Genomic DNA, 26978 nt, shown 5'->3' on the forward strand with positions numbered 1-26978 from the left:
TATTGACTTTTTTAATGCATATGGAATTTTGAGCTTACTTACTTAATCAAAGTAATTTTTGATTACTTTGTAATCTGATTAAGTCATCGGTTATTTGTCACAATTTATAACAAAATCACGTAAATATTGAGTTACACAAACACCTTCCATGATCCAGATGAATTCAATTGCTATTTAAAAACAAGATTCTGATGATGGCTGCATTCTGTAGGAAAATCCAGGATGGAGAATTTTGGTTGGCTTGGTTTTTTTAATTTTTTGTTCTTCTTGTGCCATGATATATGTATTAAAATATACCACCAAGAAAACTTCAAAACACTTTTCAGATCTCAATGTTTCTCAAAGCCTACATATTTAAGTGATTCTTTACAGTCTGGGTAAATTATCAGTAATTATGTCCCTCCAATAAAAATAAGACTTTGGTGTCACTGAGTGGGTTGTAAGAGTAGGTGATTTAGATCCAAGATTGATTCCTGTACAGGAGTTGCCTATCTATGAAAAGACATTAAAGAAAGCAGCAAAGAGCCCAAATAATTTTGAAAATAAAACCTGAGAAAGTTGAGAGGTACATTCAGTGCACTTTATGAAAGATGTTTTGTTCTCTGGGAGTTCTAGTTTTAATATTGTGTAGAATAACCAGATGTTTTTTCTAGATATTGGCATTAAATTAAAACAAAAACAACAACAACAAAAAGAAAAAGAAAATAATTTTGGCTTCTACCATCTCAATAAATCTAGCAAGGGAAAAAAAGCCAAATATTGTGTTCAGTTGTTTGTTTCTACACAAATGCTATTCTCTTCCTTGATTTTGTAATGTATTTAGTTTGAAGGGATTTGAATTTTTTTTATTAATGTGGATGCTGTTGTGCTGAGCGAAATCACAAGCTTGTCCAGACGATCGATGTTGAGCAAGATGTTTCTTTGTGCTGACACTGAAAAGATTTTTAATTAAAAGAACACAAGTCTGAAATTTAGGAGAATACTTGTTTCTAACTTGTTTAGCCATCGTACTCCTCCAACACAGGCTCTGTGCCTCAATTAACGAAATTATGAAATTGTTGTGAGGCTTGTTAGTATATGAAGCATAAAAATACAATAAATTACAATGCACTTGAATGACATGACCATTATTTAAATTGGAGGAAAAAGTAAGGCTCTAAAAATTTGTCAGCATATGAATATCCTGCAGAAGCAACCAAAATTCAACAACCAAAACCAAGCACAAGTAAGCTTCACTTAAATATAAACATTCTCTTTGCAGTAGAACAAAGTAGTAAAATGACTCCATGTGATGCTTCATTTTTTCATGTCTTTTTGCATACATAAGTTTTCCATTTGTATTTTCTCTCTAGTACTCTTACTCTCTTTAGCTTGTGTGCTGCTGTCCCAGACGTTCTGAGTTTTTTCAGTGCACTGCCTTCATATTCTTCACGGTTGTGCCTTTGGATTTTCTTTGAATGATCTTTAAATGTATGAGGGCTCTAAAAAACCTTCTGTTTAACTTCTGTACCGAACACCTCCAAGGAAAGGAAAAAAAAAAGCTGTTTCCAAAAAGAGCACCAAAACCAACAGGAAAGAGACAGCCAGCCCACTCCACCACCCTAAATAAATAGATAAGTAGCTTTTGAATCCTCAGGATGGACCAGCAAACAGCATATAAAGAGTTTTCAAAACTGTCCTAGTGAGAACTTCGCTCATGGTGGCCGCTGTTATGGTGTTCCAGCACATCATCTTACTAGGGTGAGTTAGTATGTTGTCACTCGTATCTTCTCTGCTGCAAAATCTGTTGGGTGGAATTGCTGCCTGAGCAATTGTGCCTGATGGAAGGCTTTTCTCAGTTGAGAGGAAATTAGTTTCTGACCTGTGTTTCAGTGCTGTGCTGACATAGAGTGCAGTGTCTTCCAAACAAAATTGCCTGTTTCCAAAAAAATTGAGCCTGTGTACAGCCTGGGGCTGGGCCTGGCTCTCCCCCTACCTCTTTGTGCCACAAATAATCAAGCTTAATTCAAATGGGATCCCTGGTAGGAATGTAAATACCAGCAGTGAAAACCGGGGAGTTGGACAGCTAAGTCATAATTAGGCCCTTTTAATGTTTAGAAAATAAATGTTCCTTACTTTGCCTGAACATGTGACATGATGACTTATGTCAAGAAAATACTAGGATGAAATCCAGGTTTGGCTGAAACTAAAACAAGTCAGTAATTAGTTGTACTTATATTCCCATATGGCTCTGTTCTTGTTTGCCCTATTTATGAGCTGAACTGACAGACAGAGCTCACTGAGTCACGGAGGGGAAGATAGCCTGCAAAATGACACTCTCAGATGGTCCTTATAAAGATCTGAGCAGCAGACAGTGAAAACATCCTTTAACTAGGGAAATGATAAGTACAAAGACAGTGGAAACAACACTTAATCTCTTGAGAATGTGTTCCCCCCCCCCCCCCCCCCCCCAAAAAAAGCCCCCTGTGCTATATTCCGTGAAATTTTGGGTTTACATGAATCATCTCCTTCTGGAAACTATTTTCTCAGTCAAAAATCATCAGTCAAGTGCACCACTCAGGAGTGGTCATATCCTGTAAGTTGAAAATATTTTCATGGATTTTTTTTTTTTTTTGTAATCAGTGCTGAGGGAATTATATTGCTTAATGGTTGAGAAATACTGAGATTAGGCAAGATTTTTCCCATTGATACTAGATAAGTGTTAAATATCTATAACATATCTCATCTTTCTTGACAGTCAGTGAATAGCATATAGTTCTATATAAAAATAACTAAGAAATTTGGTATAAGCTTGATGGTGTTTATCTGAAATAAAATGAGCAGTCACTGTCTTGGGGGGTTTTGTTTGCTTTTTTTGTCCTTATCAGTTTCCTGAAGAGTGGGTTTGAATTTCTGGACACTTTTTGTTTGTGAATTTCATATAACCCCTCTCTGTTTCAGGCCTTGGTTCTGAAGTGCACTGCTGCATGTAAAATACATGCATGAAAAAATGCAGTAGCCAGATTAGATGAGAGCAAATTCTGCCTTTAAAAACTGAAAATTTTGCTAAATGTTAGGGCTTAGTCATCTTATTTCAGGCAACTCGCATAAGGTGCTTGAGGCAATGGGTTTTTTAAAAATTTAAAATATACATAGAAGATTTTCCCTTATATTTGAAAGTGTTACCTATCTGTGAAAACTAGGATAAGCTCTTTCAACTTTAATATTTCATAGTTCATAATATACATTACACTTTCTTGTTTTGGAGAATTTCTTAAATCATGGAGATCACAGTGGGTCCCTTTGTTATCTCAACAGGAGGAAGTATCTTTCACATGATTGTGCTGAATTTAAGTGGACCAAAGGAAACAAAAAAGATGAAATCTCTTATCTTTCATGCTGCATACAATGTCATTTTTTTAGCCCTATGTACATGCACACATTATTCTTGCCTAGGAAAATTGCTTCAAGAAGATGCCACTGAAGTGAAGTCCAGAGACTCTAAAATGAAGTAAAAAATACAATTGAGTTTCTATTGTGGGTTTTTTTTCTCTCATTCAAAAGATAAAATGACCTTGAAATCACATTTGAAACAAAGATATTCGTCTTATGTTCTAAGATTAAATCTAAAGGTTGTAATCAAAGTGCATGTGCCCATGCACTGAATAAAGTTGCATGAATAGTAAAGAGAACTGAGATAAGTGACTAAACAAGTCCAGTAATTGGGGGCTAGTTTAGTTATGTGTTCTATTATAAAGGCATAACTGTCTTCAGACTTTGAAATAGGAGTTGTGTAAGATATTGTGTTAAGACTTTCACGGGAGGCAGGCTTGCTTAAGACAGATGGCATTTTCTTTTTTAGTAAATGCCTAAAATATTGTTGTTTTGCTAATGATTATTTTGCATTGTGAATCTTTCACATTTTTCTAAACCTGTGTGCAGAAATCCAGAAGATAAATAATTGATATGAGCAAGCAAATATGATCTGTTTTGCAGGACTAATGATTTTCATTTTCTCAGCTGCCAGATTTAGGTAGCACTCTCTGTGGCTGGTAAATCCTGACTTCATTCAGTCTGTGACACTTGATGTTTATTTGATGTCTGTTTTGAAACTTTGCTGCAAAGAGATTTTAGGGCAGGCAGTAGGGTTAACATTAAGCATGTGCTTGGGTAGTGTGGAGCTTTGGAAGTGGAGAAGAGCTGAAAATGATACCAGTATTAAAAGGCTTGTAGAATAGGGGGATGGTGGAATTGTTGACAGTTACAGCAAAACAGGAGGGAAGGAGCTGGGAGGAGTGAAGAGATGGTTTTGACACATTGATTTTCATTTGGCAAGAGGACATCTGGAGAAGATTCTGTAGAAGCAGTTTGAATTACAAGTGTGAACAAAAGGGAAGTGAGTGAGGAAGAAAGAAATCTGGGAATCATTGACATGGATCGTAATTCAAATCCTTGAGAGTATCTAAGGTTACACAAGGACAGCCTAGATGAGTTGTGTGCATACTGCAGAGCCTATTCCTACTTAAACATATAAATCTTCTCACTTGGATACTAATTTTCTGAAAAGAAATAATAATCTTGAAACATGGCAATCTGTTATTCAAAATTTATAATTCTTATTTCTAGTAAAAGTATGAATAATTACAGAAATGTATAACTTGAAAATATTTTTTCATTGGACTGTAGCATGTCTTCAAAATTACAAAGGAAAACAACCAAGGGAATTTCATTATGCAAAATTTCCCTGAACACACAATGAGCAACATGGTAAAACAATTCTGGTTTTAGCAAGGGAGCATCAAAACAATTCTTTAGCAAAAATGGTTGATTTTATATGCAGTATTTTCTTAACAAACAAACAAATCAAAACAGCAACAACAAGGCAATCATTTCCCATGTAAACTGATTTTTAAGTATGAGGAATTTTGGTTACTATGATTGTCTGAGAACTGCATCTAATTCTGAGTTTCACACGCCTGGAAGTTACTGTTCACGCCCAGTGATAAAGGCCATGCAAAATACTGACATAACTGGGTGTACTGTAGTTCATCTGCTGACGTGTCTGACTTTTGGATTCAAAAAACATCAGCTGTTCAGAACACTGCAGTTAATAATAAATAGAGAAAAGTACCAAGAGAGTCTGTTTCTTCAGACATTCAGGCTTGTGATAAAGAGTCAGGTTATCTGCTTCTCATTAGAGCTTAGTTCATAGTTTTTCACAGAATTAGAAAAAAGTCATATAGCCTGCTGTTCTTGCATAAATATTTTAATGATAGATAGTGTAATTTTTTCCCTTCTGTCTAGTTCAAGCTGCCTTTTTTTCAGTTATTTTATGATCCATGACTTGTATGCTTTATCTGCCCTCTGTTTCTTTATAAAAGAAAGATGTGAGGTGTTAGTAACATACCTCACATGAAGCATAGTAAATTTAAAGAAAATATAGGTGTTTCTTTAGAACATAATGATTTTCTTAAGTCTGTGACTGTTGATGTATGGTTTATGGTTTTGGGGGTTTGGTTTTTTTCCCTTGATGCTCCTCACATGAGGAATGGACTGATCAGAAAAAGGAATATTTTTTTAAAATATTTTTCAAAATATGCAGTGTCAAGAAATCAGCTGTAGAACTGATTCTGATGGTTTCTGTTTTGACTTAATACCCTGGTTTACACTGAAATCAATGCAGTTGCATGGAGAATGCAAATCACTGTTGGATTTCAGAAAATGACCTAAAGTATATTCACAGAGTCATCATGTTGTTGCCATCCTTTGGCATAAATGTGGGTGGATATTCAGAGATCTCTGTTAATATTCAACAATCCATAGCTCTGTTATGGGTTGTTGCCTGAAGGTCTTTGTTATTCTCAGCAGTGATCTCAAGATATGAATCAGATAAAACCAATACCCAAAGCTCTGGCATTCAAATTCAGAGCTGCATCCCAACTTCCCCTAACCGCTGAAGGTCAACTTTTGTCTCTTGTCAGTTCAATTCTTGTGTCTCCTTTCTGAGCCTGGCAGCGGAATTGAAGGGAACATTGGCTCAGAACTAGAAGCTTATAAATAGAAGCCACTCATTTTATTTATATCCCTTCATAAAAGGTAGTTATTGGAGGCTTTGTTCAACAGCTGCTTGCACCATCCATAAAATGGATCAACTTTCTCTTTCAGTATATGATTAATTTGAATAACTGAACTCTGAAGTGAGGTTTATCTGACTAAAAAAATTGTAATACCTGGTACTTTGGAAGAGCTATATGAAAACAAGCTGGAGCATTATACTGTTGCTCATAAATGCCAAAGGATGTGGTTACAATGTAGAAAGCACACAAGAGAGCAACCTACTTTGTTTTTTATTGTGTTTTTTTCTGGATAATTGGGAAGGCTATACAGTGCTCAATGAATCCTTAAATAGAAATCCTGGTAACTCAGAAACTTCTTTGATGTTAATGTGCATGCAGTTGCCTTCAATTGTTTCAGAGATTTTCATGCTGACAGTTGACATGTAGAGCCCTGTATTTACCACCCAGATTGTAGATATCTGTATCTGCTGAGTTTTCTGGATAAACAGCTCTCTTGATAGCAGTTTAGTGGCTCCTTTTAGCCAGAATATTTGGATGTACAGTTCCAGTGTTTACAGAGAGCATGGGGCTGTAATATTGAAAAGTTTATTCCAAGAATCACTAGGTAGTCCTGATGGTGCAAAGACTTAACACTGAAGCAGAAAACAAATGTTTCCTAACACCCAGATCTTTTCCCAGCTAGCTCTGAGCATCCTTAACCACTTAGTCTGCACAGACATTCTCTCTCTGGTTTTGTGCTATCTGATATCTCAGCATACAACAGGCAACAGCCATCCTCTTCTCTGTAAATTGCAGTTCATTATCCTTGTTGGTTTGGCAGCTGCTGTTTCTGGCAGCAAAACAGTCTCACTTCTGTCTCTCAAAACTGAGAGGGTGAGGTAACGCCATGGACAGATCCATCGACGACCATAGTACTCTGTCATCCTTTGTTGCTTTATAGTTTGGATCTGGTTTGGATTTACCACCAAGATAGGTCAAATCTGGACCAAATATCCCCAATTTGGCTTGATTGCTTGCCTGTGAAGAAGAGACAAATGGTGCAATGCCACATGATTTCGTTTCTCATATTCTCCAGTTTTCACATTTTTTGTTTTCTCATTTAATTGAATAATTTTCTTGACATTTCTTTGAAGCACAGCATTTTAGGATTTCTGTATTTTATGAGAAGCTAGCAGATAAATTTGGTAACAAAAATTCATATGGAATTTCCGTTCAGTTTCTCTTTACACGTAAGAAAATCATACAGTATGGTAGGACAGAAACAAAACAGTACTACTGTATATGAAGTAAGTGAAGCTAACATGATTTTTTTTTTTCAATTGACTCCTTAGCTGCATAGCCTTGTACAAAATACCTCTTTCATTTTATCCTGAGGTTTTGTTCCTGCTGGGATAAAGTCGTTCCTTTTCTGGCCCAAGCATTAGTCATTAGATTAGAACAGGGTCTGTGTTAGGCAGGAGAAAAAGGAAAAATCTGCAATTGAATTAGTCCCAGAGCTCTCCTCAGAGAGCAAAAAGACAACATTTCACTTCATTGCTCATGGCATAAGAAGGAGACAAATCTTGTCTGCAGATGTTTTTTCAGTATTCAGGGCCACACCTGGTGGGAGAATTACACTATGCTTGGCTATTAAGCTCTAGCCAAAAGGGGGAGAACTCCACCCAATCCACTGGAGGAAGGAAAGCCTGAGTTCTGAGCAATGCTATGTAGCTTTAGCCACATTCCACAGGTGCCTTATCATTGAAAAGATTGGGAGAGCAATGTGCTGCCCATTTAGAAGAGAGCGTAGCTGCTGCTTCATCCCAATGAAGGAACATGAATGTGAGAGGTCCCTCAGTAGGGTCCTTTCATGAGTGTTTAGTGTCATGGAAAAATTAGGGAGAAGAAAAAGTAATTGGATTATTGATTATATTTTAGTTTTAACTGTGTGGGAGCAATACTTGTCATGAAACATAACCATGAACTCACAGAAATATCTCTGTTTTGTGGTTGTTCTTCTCTTCCATGTTGTTCACACATTAATAATGAACCAGTAGATTGCAAACCACATTTACAAGGCAGTTTCTGGCTGATTGCTGTTGTGAGAATTCCTGTGAGATGAGCACTCCAGGAGCCATGTATTTAATCTAAAGGGACTGAAAATCATAATTATTCACCTCTGTTCCCAGTCCTTAATGTGTGGCCTTGTACAAGATTAATCTCTTCATTTTAGCCTCAAATTCTTTATGGTGAGCATAAAAATAAGATTTTTCTCTAAATATAAGTGTGCATCTGGAGACTGGAATGCAAAAAATACTGCTAAAATGCAAAGTGACTTTTTTATAATTATTCCAAGTATGCTGATGCCTAATTATTTTTGCTATTATTTAGTTATTAATGATTGATAACTAAACTAGGCTCACCTGTTAAATGCCTGCAGCATATAAATGCCTAGTAGTCCTTCTGGTGTTGAGCACACTGTGGCTATATAAAAGCTTTGGAGACGTGTTGCTGCTGACTCCCTTAGGCTCATTGATGAGTTAGAAGTCTACTGTTCCATCTTGAATATCTGTTACTGTTTCTAGTAGAAAAAAGTCAATCAGCATAGTTCTGAGCCTGGGACAACTGAACAAAACTAGTTAGCTCTATTCCTTCTGGATCTGGATTATGTCTTTGTGCCTTAAAGTGTTTTAAAATCAAATTTAGGATATACACATCCAAAGTACTCTATTGCTTTTTGTGGGCATTATAGGATTTGTGCATTGCAGTGTCAACCTCTGTAGTTTATAAAAGCAAAATATTAATAGTGGAAGCATAGAATATTATTCTAGACCACTCAGTCTAGAAAGAGAGCTGATACATGTATTGTAAACAACAATTTAAGAGGTAAATCACACTCAGCTAAACTTGCAGGCTAAATTCAGAACTGGTATGTCTGGCTGAATGTGATTAAAGGAGGAAATCTAGTTTTGCCCAGAGATTTTATTTCTCTGAGCAGACATTTAAAACAGGAAGACATGTAGAAATAGACGCAAAATGTCTGTGCTGTAGCCTGACAAGTGGCAATACCATATGTAATCTATTATAAGATGAATGGCATGTTGAGAAATGATTCAAGCTGGCTAATTTACAGAGCTGTAATTCTGCAGCAATGTCCTGGAGAATACCAGAGGACAAACAGCAAGTCCTATGTTAGAACGCTGTAGTGTGTGTGCATGTGTGTTCATATTTAGCTGTCACATTACAACAGGAATAAAGATTAAGATTCAAGATGTTTCCTGGGACTCAGAGATCAACTGGGATCAGCTGAAGCTCAGCCTGGTGCCATCAGCTCTCACCAGTTATTAATCCCAAGGCAATGCCTTGCCCTTCAATCACTATTCCCTGGCTGAAAGTTTTCTTGTTGAGGTTTCAGCTGTGTCTTAGGATCTTGTTAATAATTTTCCATAGGAAGTAATGACTTGCAATGAAAATATAACATTTGATCCCTGTGTTTTCAGCACTTAATAACCTTTCTATTATAAATAACTTGTGAAGTTGAGGGTTTGTTTCAACTCCAAAGACTTTAGCCCCATACTGGGTTGTTCAGTAATAGTTTTGTATCCTCAGGCAGTGACCTTGCTAGGAGTTCAGTTGATTTCCATAATGGATGTCTTATCTGTCTCCCTTCAAAGTTTGCTCTTCCTCTATTTATAGTATTTCCATGCAACAGCTCTTATCTCTTCCACTGAATATGTTTGGAGGATTTTTGAGTGCCTTTTTCATGCTCACATTTTAAGATTTCTGTGGAATACCACGAGTGGGTTAATAGGGAAAAGCACAGGAAATGTTAGAGGAAGGTGCATCCGGGGAGTGTATTTGCCCATCCCTTTTAGGAAGTGACAATGTAGTTCTCTGTCATGTCAGTCAGCTTAAATCCACTTGATGCAACCAGTTTCCTCCAATTCATGTTTGTGTAAGTAGAGCACTGATAGGTGTTTCTTTTCTAAGTTTCAAAGTCCCCTTCTAGGGAAAAAAAAAAAAGTTCTAATTCCACCATTTCCTGCAATTGTTCTACCTTAAGCTGAAGATGATATGTGCATAGCTGAGAAAAGACAGGATCCTGAAACTCTTAATTGCCTTTGTTACCTAATTTGTTGCCAGAGGGAGGGGGAATATGGTAAGCTGTGACATCTTCATTGATAATGGAATTGTACAGCAGTAAATGATACTGGACAGCCAACTGAGCAGCAAGAATTTAAGTATCTCTCCTTTCATAGAAAGCAGAATTGTATTGCCATTCTCCTGCAAACCCGTTCTGCTTTTTTTTGACTGTTGCACAGTGGGATTAAAATTTATCAGATGGATGTCTGATGTCCAACCATTCCTTTTGCTTAGCAACTTGAAAACACTGCTGAACTGTTGGTAGCTTCTGTGTGTGTCCAAAGCACTGTGTAAGAGGGATATTTGTTGTCTTACTGTATGGAATAAACCACAGCTCAAACCCTTTCAGATGCACACTATTGAAAATAGCAAACAGGGAACAATTGTATTTTACTTTAGAGAAGCTATCTCAAAGTAACTATTCTGTTAGTATACAGTACTCTTTGGAATTGAGTGGGTATGTTTATAGGGCTTAGAGTTATTTGATTGTGTAAATTTAAGGCAGAAAGATAAAGACAATTTCTGGATTGCAGTACCAAATTTAGCCCAGGGTTCACAGATCAGAAATTTTGGAGAAAAAAACTCCAAAGATCTATAGTCACAAGCAGGTCAGAAACAGGAAAAAAATCCCCACTTCTGGCTATGCAGACTGGGAAAAACCAAGCCTTTCTTCTCAGAGGTGATAGGCCTATCCAAGCTAGACAACTAAAATATCTCAAGCCTCCTTTGGGTAAATGCTCAGAAGTTGTTTGATTGTTTTTTTTGTTTGTTTTTTTTTCCCAAAATTTAAATTGGTATAGAGTCTGCATAAGAAAATAGCACAACTTTCTTAATGAAAAACTGACGGTTCTTCCAAGCTTCTTAGCAGTGATGAAATACAAGTATTTTCATGTGGTTGAATGCCAGTACCTTTGGAAAGGGTTGAAACCACAGAATGACCCATTTACCTCTCAGTGAGTGACCCTGAGGGATGTCAGTGAGAAGAGCTCTCAGCTTGATTGACTTTCCAGCTTGTTTTGCATTTCTCTGGCTAGGCAAGCCCTTAAATGAGATTGTTTTGATGTGTGGGAATCAAAGTATGGATCCTGTTAGCTTTTGTGAACTGTCAAGTCCATGGAATTATTGCCGGTGTTTTTCTATGCAAAGTCTTTGACATACATGGAATCAGTGCTGATCTGCAGCGGCGGTATTCCAGGTTTCTGCTTTCACATCTCGGTCGAAGTTAGGGAGGGTAGTAAAAAGTTACATGTAGACAAAGCTAAAAATAAGTAAAATAACTGTAAGTGTTGCTAATGATTTAAGTATCCTTACTCTGGACAGAGATCATTATTATATCCTAGCTAGTTTGTTTATTTGTTAGTGTTTGTGTGGATTATTTTTTTTGATTTTCCCTTTATAAAACTTAGAGAAAATGAAGAGTTATTTTGGAGGTTTTTGGCATTCTTCTCACTTTGTTTCCCTTTGGAAAACAGTCTGTGCTTCATCTAATCAACTTTAAAAATTAATGTCTAGCAACTGTTTTAAGGGATGTTTGTTTTATAGCTCAAGCCCATGGATTATCAGCAGATTAATTTTTTTTTTACTTTGAGAAATATGTAAGGGAATTGCTCTATGTTCTAATCTAGATGAGCCAGTAGGGAGCAGTATCTTTCTTGGCATTAGCTTTATATGCTCATCAGTTGCTGGGTGCACTGTAGCTCCCTGTTTGTGGGACTGTGAACACTTGGAAGCAGATATCCTTACAAATAAATTGCCATTATGAGAAGCAGATTCCATCTTGGCACATCAACAGAACAGGTGGTGATTCAAAACAGAGCAATTTTTTTGAGAAGTTGACGTAGCATTACTTTTTATTATTAAGTTTGCTTTTACCCAGCTACCTGTAGGAAGTGAGGATTTTATGCTGTTAATTATCAAGTGGGATCTCATGGGATTCCTTGATTAAAACATTTGTAGGTGTTGACGCTCGCAGGAATGCATAGCTGCATAAATGCAAAGCTGCTGCTGGTAATTTCTGTGAGATCTGAAGCACGTTTCACTTTTTAATCCTTGTTAAAGGATTAATAAATGAAAAAGGATTTAACCCTTGTTGAAGTAGAACAGTGGAGAGAAGAAATTTAATTTGGAAACAGAGTTTACGAACAAAATAAGTTCATATTTTAACTTTAATTTGGGTTTTTTTCCTTCTTTATCTCTTAGTAGGTTTATTCCTTCACTAATATTAACAGAATGAAAATTTGAGATTATGTATTTTCTCCCCCTGATATTGTATTAGCTAATTACTTTAACATATAATAATATTTTAAAAGTAATTGTAAGAGAAAACTAAAATTCCTCACTCCCAGTTTGCTTACTTTTTGTCTCTGACACCACTTTTGCATATGTTGCCTTAAATTTTCCAATGCTAGGTATCTTAACCTTTCCCTGTTGTCTGTTTTGGAGTTCTATGATATTGTAGCATATCAGTGAGAGTATTTATTTATTTATTGCTTGGAAAATAGTCATGTGACAAAGCCACATAGGGAAAATGCAGTAATTGAAGAACCTTTAATCCAGTTTTGCCTGAAAATAACCATTTTTCTGCAGTAACTCAGCTGGGTTTGAAGGATGTGAAGTTGGGGGTTCAAATTTAGATCTTCAGATTGCAAGATTTACTTTGTTTGCAACTGATGAACATAGAAGGGATTTCCCTCTCCCTCCTTCTACCTGTGGTATTTAATTTTGCATGCCTGCATCACTTTGTCTCTCGCTTCCTATTTGTCTGTGGTTTTTTCTTTTACTTTTCCTTGCTGACCACTCTCCTCTGTTTGTCTTGGCCTACACTTCACTTGGTTGTTTTCACTCTCATCTCTTATGGTATTCCTGTTTTACTTTTGTCAGTACTCTTTTTTTAACTGTCAAATCACCTTGCCAATCAGTGCTAAACCTCTTATTCTCTTTAATGACACTTTCAAATCCCATGTTTGATTATTCCTTTCTGTGAAGAAGTTACAGTGAGGTGCAAAGGGAATTCTTTAAACTTTCTAAAACTACATGTAATGATTCCAAAGGCAAAAGAGTTTTGTTTGCCTTCTTTGTTAAGAAGGTAAGGTGGCAATCAGGGGAAGTAGAAAAAGAGATGCTAATGGAAAATTCTGAGAATTTGTGGGAAAGGGAATTTTCTAGTGCTATTTTCATTTTGCTTTTGTGCTTCCCCCTCTACTTTTTCCTGCCTTACCAGCATTTCTACCGTGCTGGTGAGATCACTGCCTGTAAAGCAGCAGACAGGGAGGAGCCGAGCAGGCACTAGCACTGGCTCAGGCCGAATGAAATCCTGATAAGATATTCTCCTGAATAGCCACTTGATCAGCTGCCGTGCAGAACTATTGGTACATGAATCAACTGCCTCCCTGAGTCCAGAATAAACACTGGAGGAAGATCTTGGTGAACTCTTCCAGTTGAATTTCAGCTGGTTCCCAGGGAGCTGGGGAAAAGCTGTGACACTGCAGCTTCTTTGCTTGGATACCTTTCCCAAGAGATGTGTTGGATGTCTCTTCCACAGAAGCCGAAGGGCCATGATGTCAAGAAACTAGAGCAGGATTGAGAAATTATTTGCCTGAGTTTGGAGCTTCTTGGTTGTGTACATGTAGTCTTACATTGATTTAATAGTGCTTAGAAAACAATACCTCCAGGCCCCTAAAACTGCTGTAGGCCTGGTCTTAAGCCAAACCTTTAATTACCTTCCTGTATTTTGATTGTTGACTCTGCCCTGAAACAACAAAACAGAGCCTCTATTTTGGACTTGATAGTGCTGTTTAGATCATGACCTTGCTACTTAAATACTGTTTCTTCTACTGTTTCAAAACCAAATAATCCTTAGAAATGTAGGTTAATAAAGGCAGCACCCTTTTCATATTAATCCCTCTGCAGATGTCAAAATACAGAACGAACTTTTCATGTGAATAATGTCCAAACTTGGTATTTGTGTTTCCATTCAAATAAAAGCCAAGGCTTTGTCCTCTGATTTGCAAGGATGCAGTCTCTCTTCCACAGATTGTCAATAGAATAAAATCTTGAAATGCTTAAGTATGATGACATTTCAGTTTTGAAATTTGGTATTTTAACTTTAACTGATAGTTTTCTTTCTACCAAATAAGCTGATTTTTACCACTTGTCCTAAAGGACACCTTCCTAATTTGGCACCACTCTTGGTAATTGCATTGCATGTACCAATTTAAATGGTAGTTTCCCATTTACCTCCAGAGATTGAATTATAGATTAAACTCATCTCAATGCTGCTTCCCAGCTGATTGTGGTAAAAGTGGATATCTGTTATATTAATTGGAAATCTAGAGATTTCTTGATGATATGGTTAGTAATTTGGCTAATTAAAATATCAAAGTATGCGTGGAGGCAGTTACCTATATTAAGATGTTCTTACCAAGGTGAGATATGACAGAAGTAGCAGCTTGCAAATAAATCATGGTGGTGATGGGTGAGCTGACAGAGCTCTTGAGATGGAAAATTGTAGTGTACTTGAACAAGTGGTAAGTTTAGGGCAAATGGGTATAGTTTTCACTTGCCAGAGCAGAAGTGAGTCTCTGTGTAACCTCAGAGGGATACTGTTGTGAAGTGAAACAGTGGAGAGGAACAAACAAAAGGCATTTGAAAGGGATCACCAGAGTGAGTGACGTTCAACATTGGGCTAGTTACTTGGTAGCCTGAAACTTTGATATTTGTGGATATACAGTCAGACCAAATCATTCTGGAATCGCTCCATTCTACTGCTTAAAAGTATACCTCAATTTTGTCTTTTCTTGATTCTCTGGATAAATAGGATAGATTTGTTTCATGGTGAAATGAAAATGGGCCCAAATAAGTTCATGGTATCTTAGGCCTGATTTTTTCTCACAGATTATGTTGAGACGTTTGAAATGTCAGCGGAGCTCATGTAGAGAAAAATTAACAGGAATATCTTACAATAGCAGGAAGGAATGATAAGATTCGTATTAGCAAATACAGATGCATTATTGTTATTATTTCTTTGAAAGACAATTTAAACAGAAGTAAGTGCCAGATGTCCACCCAAAAGAAGGAGGTTTTTAAAATAAAAAAGCAGTTGCTGTTTTCTGAAAGATTTATTCATTCCTCATTATGTTGTCTGAAATTGCATTTAAATGTAGCAAAAGACAGCATTTCCAAAAGTAATGGAAATTAATCTTATTTGTATAATTTGAACAGTTGTCTGTGTTTCTAGAATATAATAATAGTTCCTTAAGCTGAAAGAACAGAAAATTAAACTGCATAAATAATTGTAGCATTAAAATATGTTTGTGGTATGTTTTGAGCTATGAAACTCAGATGAAGCATAAAAGATTTAAAATGCTATAAATAAAATTGCATTTTCCCAATTCAAGTAAGGAAAAAATGTGATAAGTACTTGTATTACAAAATCAGGAGATTTCTGTACCTATACTAGTTGTGTTATTTGCGTATGCAAGGGAAAACCTTTAGCTAATATAGTAAAAAAATTCTTTAAATATCTCTAGCACTACTCAGAAGCAGAAAAGGTCTTTGCCTCACCAGCCTGGTGTCTGTACAGTCAGTGTAAATTTAATTGACCCCTAGCTGGTCTCAGAAAAAAAGCCTGAACTATTCTCTTTCAAGTAACCTATTTAATGCTGTAGTGACAGAGACACATGATGTAGAATCAGTTTTTCCTAAAGATAATAATCTGATATCTTAGATGACAGAAAACATCAGTGTGTTCCTTTAAATTTTATTTGTACAAGTTAAAACAGAAAAGAAATGCACTGAGCTTTGTTTCATAAGGAAAGGAACACATAGGTCTTGTTTCAGCTGGCAGAGCTGATTGTGCCTAAATGGGAGGCCCACTGAACCTCTGAAATTATGTAGAGGCACAAGGAGCTCCTTAAGTGAAAATGGCTTTTTTTTTTTTTTTTTTGAGGAGTGCAAACTTTGAGGAGCTTTTTAACCCTGGTTAGTGAACAGCCAAAATAAGACTGGTTTGTGTTTCATGACCAAATATATATATTCTGTTATTTTCCTGCAATTCTTCTGTGGTACAATATTCAGAATTGTGACTATACACCTCTGGATAAAATATCATGTTCAAATAGTTTTTCGATGCTGCTGCTATTTTCTCATCAGTGATCAGGTTTTAAAGATGTCACGTGCAAGGCCTTTAGGATTGAAGCCATATTTTTTTCTAGTATGATAGTGATGCCTTTATGTAGTTGGCAGGGACATTAGGAAATTAATATGCAGTGACTCTTTGGCAAGAAGCAGAAACACTGTGTTGTTTAGCATTGCTTGCTCTTGGGGGTCTTTACTGATTTCTTAGGAATTCAATCCTATTCTGCTGCTCCTAACTAGGAGAACACAACCTGAAATCTCAGTGGTAAGGTTTGAAAAAGGGTGTATTTAGGCATGGAAACAAGACAGGAAAAATCTGAAGTTAAGGCATAAGGAAAGATGATTTTTTATTAATTGAATGTGATTTAATCTGACAGATGTGAGACAGAATAGACCTTTTAAAATATCATTAATCTGTTGGAACTGCTGACATACAGAATCACACCCAATTTCTGCTGACAGGTACATGATGCAGTATAACAGTGGATCAGAATGGTTCAAGCTCATTTGCTGTGGCAGTCCAGCTTTCCCATTTGCAAAGGCAGTGAAAGCACTATTTCAGTTCAGAAAGCACCTATTTCAGTTGAGCCATTGTATTCCTAAGAATACAATAAGAAGGGGTCTAATATATCAGGTATTTCTGTTGTATTCCTGGTTTTGGGAGAAGGGAGTGCTGAGGGAGGAAATTGTTTTGTGCTGTGTTCAAGGACAGGCTTCATGTCCAGCAGATTAACCAGTAAAGCTTTGAGCTAATTTTGCAGTTTAATTACAAATTATTGTGTTGACACTACCCCTAGATGAGACAAAAATATCTATTTCATATGAAATCCCACAGAGATTAACACTAACATTTTAAACCTCTTTAGTATATTTTTGTTTGCTTGTGGACACATTGTAGGATTTAATGCACAAGGGCAGGGGAAAAAACTGTAGAGAAATATTCACCATCAAAATGAAAAGCAGCTTTAAATAAATTTCTTCAGAATGATATGAAATTATAAATGGGATTAATATTCTATGGGTCTATATACTTTTCTTAAGCTACAGAAGGTTTTAAGATGAAGGGCATTGAATTGCTGAGACCTTAAGCCAGACTTTTTGGGATTACATCAAGCCAAAGATTCAGAACTATTTAATGTGTAGTGCTTGCAGAATATTATTTTAGTTAATTTTAAGAGTGTAGGTGAATTTTGGTTGTATCTCTGCATGTTGCTTAGAATACATTTGATACAGAAGCCCCCTTAGCCACCACCCTCATTGACCCCAAATTGCCTGATAGCCTGGAGTATTCCCCATGTGTCATTAAGCTCAGAAAACCAAGGCTTTAAGACCTCATAATAAAATAGAAGTCTTGGAGTTTTACTGGTGTAAAACATCTGGGATGTATATTCTGTTGGTAAATATGTTTTTGGGAACTGGAATTGCATCTGTCATCAGAGCAATCAATCCTTTTCATTTACTGGAGAAAGCCATTCCTTCATGAGCTGCATTTTGCTCCCACAGATTTTGGGTTTCCCATCCTTTAGATTGTTAGGATTTTAGGTCATATATATTGTATTTTCAAACCATGTGATACCATGATTCACTTTTAAGTGGGTTTGACAAGTTTATTTACAAAATTTTATGGTGTCTGCTATTTTTTAGCTGACAAAGAGAGATTACCAAAGTTTAACCAGGAAAATACATGCAGGGGTTTCTCTTTTCCTATTACTCTAAATCTCTCTCCCTTCATGTAGCTGTTGAGAGTATTATTATCTAAACTAAACTACATGTTGGTAATGGTCAGATAAATGTACTGCCCTTTAACAAATTTCAGCTGCAAATAAGCTGATTTCTAACCATCATCTAAATAATAGAGAGAGAATCTCCCAACTTATTTCTTAAGATGCATTATGAATAGTTTGTGAACAGGGATGTATTCAGGATTGTTTACACAAGACAAGTCTTGGTGACTTGATGAATCTCCTTTTACTCTCTTCCCTATCTTGCTAAATGCAGAGCTTTAATCTTTCAGACTTCTTATCAATAATGTTAGTTTTCTTATTGTAGATGGATGGTGTGTTGGCATGGTCATTCACTGGAAAGGATCTTTTCAGTTTGTATCTCTGTTGTTGTCTTTTCCATGTTTGTATTGCATAGAAACTAAATCTGGATGTGGCATGACTCTGACAGTCCAAAAGTAGTTTCTGGAGAACCTAATTAAAGAATTGGTATCATGGCAAGTTCATAGCCTGGTTAAATGAAATTAGAAGAATCTTGTTCTCCAGTAGTGAAATTATGGAAATTAGAGACAAAATCAGGAATGCAGTGTGATAATTCTCAAAGGGACATATAAAACCCAGCATTAAAACATTAACTATTATAATTAAAACACTGCAGTATTCACTAGGTGAATATCTACCCATATTTCTTTAACCTTGAAGTTGTTTATAAAGCAGTAAAAGATCATGCTAGAGGGGTAGTTTACATAAAAAGGCAACTTCTTGCTTAGGTTTGATAACATTTGAAAATATTGCAGAATTTTTCTTTACACTGAGTATAATTTCCTTGAGAAAACACCAGATGCTTTTTAAAATGGGAGAAAGTGGAGTGTTTATTAGACAAATACACATGGGGCTAATCCAAAGCCCAACAGGTCAGTTAAAATTTTTCTACAGGTTTAAATAAGCTGTAAATCAGGCCAGTGGATTCCCCCAGTGCACAGTACAAATGGGACTCTTTATATGTATGGCCAAACAGTGTGTTTGGAATGCTTCCAGCAGAGTTTGGCTTTGATTTGACATTAATTTATTTCAGCTTGTTAACCCACTACTATATGATTTAAATAAATGTTATTTTAATGGATGCTGATAAAAAGAGATGGACTTCACGACATGAAGTTCAGTTTCAGAGCCTGACTGCTTAAATACCTCAGTTTTGCCAGCACATAAATAAGATTTCATTAACAAAAACCCCCATGGATAGCTCATAAACATCTGAAAAGCCTAGGAGTGTGTGTTGAGGGAAAAAATAATTTCAGTTTGAACTCTGTTGAGTGACTTTCATATGACTGTTTCATCTAGAAACCATTTGGGAAAGTTTATTTTTTGTATTCCTTGAGTGTTGTATTTCAACTGCAGTTTAGATCTCCATGAAATTAATGGAAACAAACTTTATAGTAGTTCTTGTGAAAGAAGAAGGTTATACTTTAAACACATAAACAGAGAATTAACTAATTGTCCAACCAGAATTAACTAACAGTCCACCAGTCCCACCAAAAGTTTAGGTAGCCAAAAAAAAAATTAAAAATAATATTTAGAAGTTATGGTGGTTTTATTTTTTAAAACAATTTAGAGTTTTGCCAGGAGTGGGTATTGGAACAAGATGAAGGTTTTTATAGGGTGCAGCTTGAATTGAAGGAATTGTCTGTTGCAATGTTGACTTCTTTTGATGAGGACTTGTTTTCTTATGCCTGTAGAGATTTCTTCCTGAAGATACTTGTCTGTTTCCTCTTGTCCTGTCACCATTTATCCTTGTGAAGAGAGCATCTTTACCTTCTTCATAACCACCTTTGAAATATCAGAAGTTTGATCAGAGCCTCCAAACCATTTCTTTTGGCTGAGCAAATCCCTTTCCTTTGACATCTCCTCATGCCTCCAGTTTTCCAGCCATCCCTTTGGCTTGGTGGCCCTCTGCAAGTTTCTAGTGCCTCTCAAAGTGGGTTAATTCCAAGGAGACCTGGTGTTCTGGGTGTGACAGAGTGAAATCATGACATCCCTTGAAGTGCTGGACATGCCTTTACCAATGCAGCCCAGGGCAGGGTTTGCCCTCATCGTTGCTGTGAGACAACTGCTAACTTGTGTTCAGCTTTCTGTCCACCAGCACTTCCAAAACCACACCTGAGCAAGTGAGAGCCCAGTCTCGGTTGCTGCTTGGGTTTATTTCATCCCACATGCAAAGCTTTACACTTATTTTTGCTAAAGCTCAAGATTTTTCTAGTTAACCCAGCCTTCCAGCCTGCTCTGCTTTCTCCTCCTAAGGAGGCTCTTGTCTCTGCTGTATCTACCTCTTCTTCTAGCTCAGTGTCACACCCAGACTTGGAGGGTGTACTTTCAGTTCCATCATTCCAATCATTTATATGGATGTTGAACACTCTGCATTTATTTTGGATATCTAGCTGGGGTTGGCAATCTTCTGAGCATGAAATAAATGTGCTTACTTTGTACAGGTTTACAGCATTTCTAAATCAAAGAGGGCTGTGACATGTGAAATATAAATGTACAAAGGCATGTTTACCACCCATCTGGCAGCTGTTTCCTAGACAATAACTTACATAACATTGATCCTTTTCAGAAAATTTGGAATTCTCTAGGGACTTGTAGTAAAATTTGAATCAATGTATGTCTGTCAGGATATTTTATTCCCACACTCATTTTTTTGATTCAATCATTTCTGAGTGATGTAGACAAGAATAGTCATTAAAGTGTCAGAGAAAGAAGATGTTAATTCATTTGCATGCTTCATGGCATCTCAGTTCATAGTAAGTTGTTTCAGCACAGAATGGACTGACTCGTTCAGTCTTGAATTGTATGAATTTTGAAAATATTGAAAAGTTACTTTGTTTCGCTCCTAAAGGATATTTCGGTAATCTTATGAAAATAGCATGATATTGTGACAGCCCAGTGTTGAAAATGGGCTTGTATCAAAGTTCTTTGGCTAATTTTGAGGGGGGAAGAAAGAATTTGGATTTTGGAGGACTTGAAATCTTTGTCTAGATTTTAGGTTATGGACTTGGTCCTCATAAGTGGAAGGAAGCTTCTCTTGAATAGAGAAGTTTTCAATGCTAAATTACAAACAAACTTGAAAGTTAATAAAGAAAAAGGTAAATGGCTTCCAAGTAACAAGCCCAGAGGCCTTATTTTTAATAAGGTTATTAAAGACTTGGTCATGAGAGTTATACTGTAACCGCCATCTGTCTCTTTTTTCTCTCTCCTCTGTCTCTTAAATATTTGTTTGTTTATTCCCCATTCTGTGGAAGTAACTGTTCATTCTCTCCCCAATTAACTCACTAGGAAATCTTAGTTTGGCTTTGGGATGGAACTTTGTTCTCCTTGTGTGGCAGCAGAGCAGTGATGATTCCTGGGATAAGATTCAAATGACAGAAGCTTGTCTACTTTTTGATCTTTAGTTTCAAGACCAGATAGAAAAGATACTTTTCTAATCTTTTTTCTAAGTATAAACTCATTAAAAGTAAGAATTAACAAGCCCAAGGGTAAAACTGCTAATGCAGTAACTTAGCATGGTTTTGTGTAGCTGGACAAACATCCTGCTTATATCTTATGAAGAATATTTTTTTCACTTTTCTGTTCAGCTGATTTATTACAATCAGTTGTGTTGGAGGGTGCCTGAACTTGCTTCCTCTTTCCTTTGCAGCTTCCTTATTTTAGCTCAGATGGGACTTTGCTTTAAATCACATAATATAGTAGAAGGTCTGTTATTTGACCTGGGACTAGGGTCACACAACCAATCTTGGCTAGTCTAAAATTAAATGTAAACAATGCTAAAATATATTGAATAATCCTCTACTTAAACTTTGGAGCTGCCAAATAGAACAGTACTTTATTATTGCAAAATAAAACACAATTAGAATAATGGCTGTTAATGTTTCAAGCTTTTTTTTAAGTGAATGTAGCAAAGCTTTCATTCCACAGTACTATTACTGCAGCTGGTACTCTGCTGAGGGCTTGAGGAGACATTTCCTATTTTGTTTGATTTATAGCCTTATAACATCACAAATAAGAATTTTCAACTGCACAATGGATGGAAAATACAAAATCATTTTAAAAATTGATCATGTTTCATAAATTGTTCCTTCTACTCCATAGTCAAGTATTTCCTACTTCTGGAGAACTCCATCCCATGACCATGGTAATTGTATTTCTAATTAGATTTCAAATTATTACACCAATAGGATTATTTTTATTATGAAATTCGTTCTTTAGGAAAGTGGAAGTTAAAAAGTAATAGCCACAGACTATGGTTTCAGAGACACAACCTATAAAAATTTAGTTATCAAGATTAAATTGTTTATTTGAGGCTCTGTTTTTTTATTAGTATTTTATTTGATTCAAATCTCTAGCTGCAGCAGTTCAAACAATTCTATGATAAATTGCCATTAAAGACTAAGAAAGTCTAGGAAATGTTGTGCATCTCAATAAATGCTCTATGGGGGCACTTGGATTTTTAAGAGACCATATCCCAGGTTGCTGTGATTAATTCTTCTTCCTTTCTAAAACCTCATGAGTTCAGTACTGTGTTCACTTTAGTATTTTTTAGTTCACTTTAGAATATTTCCAAATATATTTGATACTAGACAGGTATCCAGGCATATTTCTCACTGTATCATGTGTCCTAAGAACATCTGTGGTTGTTTTTCTCCTGTTCTGTCATGGGATTAATTCACATTCAGATCTTTCTTTGATGGATGTGTGTGGTGCACAAGACGGTTTAAGATTTTACTTGGTTACTGTAATTCATTTGAGACAGACAGAAAAGAGAAAAAGACCTTTTCTCTCAGTAAAAACCAAAATAGCAATACTAAAAAATAGGGAAATTGTGTGAGAAGATGTGGATCTTCTTTGTTTAGCTGTTAAAGTTTTTAAGTATTCTGCCTTAACAGCTAGGAGAATTTTAAGCTCTTTTGTCAATATTTTGTGTTGGCTATAGAGTCCAGACAAATGTTGGATATCATGACAGGTCCACACAGATATGAAACACTTTTCTCTGCAGTTCAGTGTCACACTTTTTACTTGTGCTGTTTAATACAGCATTGTTCTAAGAGACTCATAAAAAAGCCAAAACTAAATTATTGTTGTTTGGGAGGCTGCCTGTGCCAGAAATGGTGCTTTCCCTAAAATAATATTAATGTGACTGTGATTCTCAGAAATTTCTGGTTTTAAACAAAAATCCCAAACTGTTAAAAGTCACAAACCATTCACCTTCATATATTAGCTGTGCTGTGTGGAGGGAGTAAGTGGCTAATGGTCAGTGTGTTCTCCTTGCTTGCAGGAGGTTTTAAAGGGAAATCTGTGGATTCAGAGTAACAGTATGACCCCAGTCTCACAGCCTAACATGGGCAAAGCTTTCATAACCTTCACTCACTTATTGCATAAGTTGAGATGGGGAGTGGCACTTGTAGCAGGGCCAAGGCATCACTACCTCTGTTTTCAGAAAAAAAAAGAAAATCTATATTATGTATCATCATTATCCCCTTTTTCACTGTTTTTATCTGCTTCATTACAAGTTTCCCTAAGAAGTTCAGATGAAAATCAGTGTGTGTGTGTGTGTTCCCATGCATGTGTTCTCCAAGTATTTCTCTTTTATTTGCTGTAGTTTAGAGTAAAATAAACCTCAGAGCAAAATGGTGAAAACTTGAACAGCAGATTTGAATGCCTCTTGAGTTTTACAAAATGCTATTGTGATCTATAATTATGGAAAAAGACTGGTTTGTGTCATTTGAAAAGAATAGAAAATTTCTGCACTAAGTATAAAGATTTTAACAGCCTAAAGCCCAGATTTTTAAAATGCATGCATTTTAAAAGTACAGATTAAAACTGGATTATTCTGGTTAGCTTTTACATCTAGAATATTTGCATGACAGTGCTTACCTTTTGTTTAGAGGTTAAAATACACCTCAAATAGATTCTTTCTACAGAAATCAATACATTTAGAAGAGAAAGAAAAAAAAAATTGTTGGGTTAATTTTTAGAATAAAATCTGCAGTATTGAAATATGAAATTTTCCAAGGCACCAGAAGTAATCTTTGTAGAGTACTTAAAAGCGCCACTGATGTAACATTTGGTTTTATGAAGAGCTTCACAAAACATTAATTTTATGGATGATAGTCAGTTACTTTGATTTTAAGTTTATGATAGGCACAAAAATATTAAAAGGACCTCGCTTTGTGTTGAAGATTATAAAAGCTGAATTTTCATTTGGCTGAACTTCATAGTACTGCACCTGCAAAAAAAGGATATGAATCTGTGTTTGTTCTTCCAGACGAAGGGTGGTTGGGCAATTCAGCATCTGTTCATTAAATATGTTCTCTTGTGCCTGGAGACAAGTACAAAACCAGGAGTTCTGCTTCATATGACCTGCTCCATTCTAGAAACCTCATCTGTATTGTTCAGTCTTGCAACATTGGCTACAGTCTTTTGTGAATTGAGATTTTTGGAACAAATTTAACTAGTAAGAATAAAAAGTCTCAGCATGTGAGAGCAATAATGAAAAGCCTTTGAGAAAAGTATGAACACAGTTGAAGTAATCCAAGAAGCCTTTTCAGTCAGGACACAACCTTTTGCTTACCAAGTTTTAATTTATTACATTAACTATGAAATTAGCTAGAACTCAGATGGTTGTTAGAAAAGAATGGAATATACTTGATTTTAAGAGATTGATTATTCCTTAAGATTTCATAGAAACTCCTTGTCCAGGAAAAATAATTTTGCAGAATATGAACAATACAAAGAGTGGAAAAACAAATGTTGCTATATGCTGGCAGAAGTAGAGGAAGCTTTCCCAGGACGTGAAAACACAGTAGAGTTGGAGGCGATGATATGATTTGAATGTTTGTGTTTGGGAGTTCTTAACTTTAACATGAATGCATATTTCCTTAGGTGTCAGATTGTTTTCTTCCCACTAAAAAAGGATTTTTATCCCGACCGTAGTAAATACAATGGCAGTAATCCATAAATTGAGTATATTTAACAAAAATTTAAAGTATAAAATATTAACATAAGCAGTGTTACAGGTCTTAAGGGTCTATTAAAATTGTGTTTTTAAGGAGTAAAATTTCTTACCACTTAAAAGAGTAGAGAATTAACTCTGTAATCTTTGATTTAATGATATAAAATCTACATAAGTCTTGTTAAATGTAAAGTGCATCCATGCAGTTTCATTGCTAGTTAGTCAGAACAGCCATAAAACTGGTAGAAAATATCACCAGGCTGTAGATAGCAAAATATTGCTGTAGAAAATATCACCAGGTCTTTGAAATGTCAGAAGAGGCATAATTTGCTGCTATTCAGCTTCTTATTTTGATCACTATTGTAAAAATAGCTCATCATTTAATCCATTGTTAATTGTAAAAATAGAATCTTGGTGTTTTGATCAGTTGATTGGAGTTTTGTAACTCCCTAGATATAAAAAAACTGCCCCCAGGAAAGAGGAGATGTTGTACTTCAAATAAAACAAAGGAAAAGTTTATTGTGCAAAGATAGACAAAGTCCTATCTCTGCCTATATCCTTATCTTTAAATAATATCTTTTTTGACTAGTTACTACCATGCTCTGCTCCGTCTCTGCAGCAAGGGTGTCCCTGACTTCAGCAGGTGAGAGTGTTGCAGATTTCTTTGAAGTATCATCTGCCAGAAAAGGGTTCAAACTGCCTGCCTGGCTGGTATGAGGACTGAACAACAGCCCATATCTTGAGTGATTTTCACTTTTGTTAAATATTCAAGGAAACAGCCAGATATAATGTCCCTAACAGTAAAACTTGGTACAAGTATTCAAGTCTCTGTAATAACAAAAAAGAGAGTGCATCTTCACCAAGCCTTTGCTTTGATCAGGAATGTGGTTTTGAAGTGAATCTCTCTTGTTCACCCTTACTATGCAATGGCTCACATTGCAGAGAAACAAAAAAAATTAAAACCTAAAAAAAAAAATTAAAATAGAAAGCATGCTCCAGTAGCACACTGGAAAAAATTACTATTGTGTTTACATTTGTATAACCATTTTGACGCCAATGTGTGAACCCAAGGAGGGGCTGAGAACTTTTCAACTTGCTTGCTGATTCTGGTTTGCTTTGAAACGTGCTGAGTGGATAGCCCTGGAGGTCTGCCAAAGCTACAGCCAAAGTTGCAGCAAATGGCTCAGAATATTTTGCTGGAGAGGTACATTTTTTTTTTACTGGATAAACCAAGAGCATATTCAAAGAAAATAGCACAGAGACACTATGCTCTGTTTTCGTGGAAAAGCTGGCAGCTGTTCAGGTAATTCAAAAGCTAAAATAGTGGTGTGAACATTGAGTAACAAATATCTTCTCTTGTTTATTTTCAGGGAAACTACTTTTGTAGATAAGATTTTATTAAGGAAATATGAAACACTTGTAGCAGTACTTACTCTTAGTAGTAGAACTAATTCTCCTTTGCCCACATAACAACGAATATATGTCAAAGAAGCCTATATGACCCCAGTCTGGGTTGTTTCTCTCTGTAGATCCACACACATAGCACGGCACCACTCCCTCATTGAGGATATTCTGTGCTAAAGAAGCCCTGTCTGCATCTGACTACAACACCTCAAAACAATCCTTTCCTAACCTAGGTGTTTGGGCTCAGAAGGAAAGGAATAATTACAGAATGATTTTAAAATAATTGGAAAACATTTGACTTTTCTTTTGCCTTTCACCTTTTCATTTTTGTTCTGGTGTGCTAAAACTGCAGTTTTGAAAGCATAAGGCATCTTTGTGACTCAGTTGTCAAATAATACGTCAGAGAAACCAAGTGTTGGGCAGCACTTCCTTACCTTTGCTCTACCTCACATGGTCTTCCAAAACCCAGAGGGTGAAGAGTTAGATATGTAAGTAAAAATTTGGATGCCTCTTTTAGTGAGAGTTTCACGGGGACAC

General features: G+C 36.1%; 1 protein-coding gene across 46 annotated transcripts in view; it reads left to right on the forward strand.

The window, feature by feature from the left end:
- Positions 1-26978, forward strand: part of LOC111931910 (uncharacterized) — a 130681-nt gene that overhangs the window by 51842 nt on the left and 51861 nt on the right. For 2 of the 46 annotated variants that reach the window (XR_015289459.1, XR_015289477.1), the window contains exon 1: positions 2243-2575. The exons of the other annotated variants lie outside the window; for them this stretch is intronic. The gene's annotated coding sequence lies outside the window, so the exon portion shown is untranslated. Of the gene's footprint in view, positions 1-2242; positions 2576-26978 lie in introns of those variants that run through there. 46 annotated transcript variants of the gene reach the window in all.

Source organism: Cyanistes caeruleus, chromosome 7, assembly GCF_971803275.1.
Source record: "Cyanistes caeruleus chromosome 7, bCyaCae1.hap1.1, whole genome shotgun sequence".
Taxonomy (NCBI): domain Eukaryota; kingdom Metazoa; phylum Chordata; class Aves; order Passeriformes; family Paridae; genus Cyanistes; species Cyanistes caeruleus.